Consider the following 2,722-nt stretch of genomic DNA (forward strand, 5'->3'; position numbering starts at 1 on the left):
TCACAACCCCTAGAGCGCGTGCTCCGGGTTTGTGAATGTGAGCGTTTTTGCTCAGTTTTCTCAGGGCTTGGTGTGGCGGTGGCCGCTGAGGAACTGGAGTTGTGTTTGCGTGGTTGGTCTTTACCAGAATCTTTTGTTTTGTCCTTGGGTTTGACGTATATGAGGTTTGGACTGCCCTGATGCTTCATCTGCACTCTCGTGCTCAGGACCACCACCTAGGTGGTCGCCTAGGGCGCTACAATTTGGGGGGCGGCGACCGCGGCGGTATTTCAGCGGCGGGACCTTCCGCCGCCTCTGTGGGGGGGCGGCATTTCGGGGCGGGACCTTCCGCCGCCTAGGATGGCAGAAAAGCTGGCGGCGCTCCTGCTTGTGCTGTTTTGTGTTAGCGTTGTTAAAGGTCTCAAAGCAGATTCCTGGTTCTTTGGCGGTTCTGGTGGAGGTGTCCCTGTAGCTTCGACTACAGCATTGTCAGGAAAGCTGCCCGTGCCTATGAGGGGGGAGAAAAGACATTTTACAAAACTGAACTTTACCATCTTTCTCACCCACACCTATGGATTTACTTAAAATACAAAACCTCATGAAACAAATAAGCAAAATATATTTACTGGGCTTCATCCATCCATCAGTCATTGATGCTGGTGAATTTTCCTTTTCAGCTGTCTCTTTCCTTTTTCTTCTGAGCTTGTTTACCCTCTCGTGTTTTGACCGTACTGTGAAGCAAACAACATTATAAAACACATGAAACTGTCTTGTAAACTTAAAAAAATAAAATATTCATTAGGGTGTTTTTCTATTTGAAAAGTCACAGCTTTAAAACAAAATCATCCATTTCAGGCTGTACAACAAACACAGATTTTGAGTTTATTTCTACTGCTTTAAAAAACAAACCCACAAACATTTTTTAAAAAGACATCTCATTTTGCAAAATAAAAACCAAACTGCTTTTAAAATCCATTGAAAATACTTTTCAATAAACCCACATGCATTTAAAAGGCACATGGTTGTTCTGTCCACCACCACCCCGCCCCCACCCCTGCCATGTGTGTTTGGGCCTTCAGGTTAAAGAACAAGCAAACATGTTAAGTTAGGATTACCCCCAAATCCCTATACAACCTGTGTAATACCTGAAGTTTTTTTTTTTTTTTTTTTTTTTTTTTAATTTAACAGTATTAAGCACATCTGTAGTTAAAATGGTTTTTACCTTGGCCTGGTGGTGAAATGCAGCTTAAAGTTCCTGGTTCCATGCTAAACAGATCACACTGCAATAAAGCCAGGCACCATTATTTACTAAGACGGCATGGCCAAAGAATGGCATTATAGAATATCTATTTTCAGAGTTAAAAAGAGGGCGCATACCTCCTCTTGCAGTCCAGCAGCAATTCAAGAGCGTTTCTGTTGAAAGAGACAGGCTCCAAGCTCCCTGAGGTTTTTACACCATCCTAACTCTTTGTTTCAAAATAGTCAGCAGGTTGATTGGCTCACCCCTCCCTAGCATTCCCGTTTGTGGTCTGGGCTGGGGGAATAAGTTGTCTGCACAACTGGGCTGCTTTTCTTTTCTTTTTTTTTCTTTTAGTTCAAATACATTTTTCTGTAGGGCCTCTTACAGTACCCATTCCAAGTGGGGGCCCTTTGCAGATCTCAATGAATGTCTTGGGGTTTGTTTTTTATGAAGGCCCCCCCTGGCGCTAAATGTTCTTGGGTTAGGCACAGACATTGCATAGCATAACCTATGGCAATAACAGTGTTTAATAGGATTTCCAAGCACAGCTCAGCACACAGGCCCCGGAGTTTGCAGTTTATAGCCACTGAAGTCCAAGTCACACAGTCATGGTGCCGTTGGGCTGGCGCATCTATGACACAGCCCTCACAATCTTCAAAAAGCTTTTCCCTAAGGCAGTGATTAAGTACAGCATTAACAGCAACGCGTACAATAGTCCGCAGGACTTTTTTTACGCTCACGACATGGCACTGGCTCAGTTAGTTCCATGCCAAGCCTCCTCCTAAACTCCTCATAGCCGTCATCCTCAGAGTCCTCTTCAACAATGTGTATCGGCGTTGAGCAGAACCAAGGTGGGCCCAGTTCATCTTCGCTGCTTGATGCAACGCTGTCCAGGGCCTCCTGCTCCTCTAGAAAGGCATCTTCGAGCTGTCGAGAGATTTTCAGAAAAGAAACAGTGTAAATTCCCACTGCGTGTTTTTAAATTTACACAACCCCCCGCCCCCCGGTTCCTAACCCCATTACACCCCATCATCAACCATCACTTCTTAATCATTCATTTACCTGAGCGATGGCTTTTCCATTCACCTTGTCCTCCGATGACTCCCCCGAGCTGTGTTCGCCTTCCTCCTCCAGGGGGATGGATGACAAGAGGCCACCACGCTCATCGGGGTGTCTCACAAGCAGTTGGGTTTCGGGTTCTGGCGTATCCATCAACGGCTGGGCCAAAGGGCCCTCCTCGGTCGCTCCCTCCTCTTCCACGGAACTGTCGCTGATGTAGCGCTTTCTCCGCGGATGGTCAAAGGCCCTCGGGGCAAAAACAAAGTCCGAAGTTCTCATGGGAGTGATGAAGGAGTCCATGTTTCCACGATTTCTAAAGCATGCATTCCTGGTAAAAGATGGCCTCTTCTGCCCCAGCACTGGGACTTATGGGGTGATGGTGCTGCGCTCTGATTGGCAGAGGGCGCTGGGAGGAGTTTTTAGAGGGGTCACATGACCCTCTTC

General features: G+C 46.7%; 1 long non-coding RNA gene across 1 annotated transcript; it reads right to left on the reverse strand.

Annotated features, from left to right (window-relative positions):
* Nucleotides 1-314: 314 nt before the first annotated feature.
* Nucleotides 315-2,158, reverse strand: LOC135978256 (uncharacterized). Its single transcript, XR_010595685.1, has 4 exons — nt 1,357-2,158; nt 1,202-1,259; nt 606-710; nt 315-487 (listed from the first exon to the last, which is right to left on the reverse strand). It is a non-coding gene; the product is annotated as an uncharacterized LOC135978256 (long non-coding RNA).
* Nucleotides 2,159-2,722: the final 564 nt, after the last annotated feature.

The sequence above is a fragment of the Chrysemys picta genome, unplaced genomic scaffold (genome assembly GCF_011386835.1).
Source record: "Chrysemys picta bellii isolate R12L10 unplaced genomic scaffold, ASM1138683v2 scaf184, whole genome shotgun sequence".
In the NCBI taxonomy this organism is placed as follows: domain Eukaryota; kingdom Metazoa; phylum Chordata; order Testudines; family Emydidae; genus Chrysemys; species Chrysemys picta.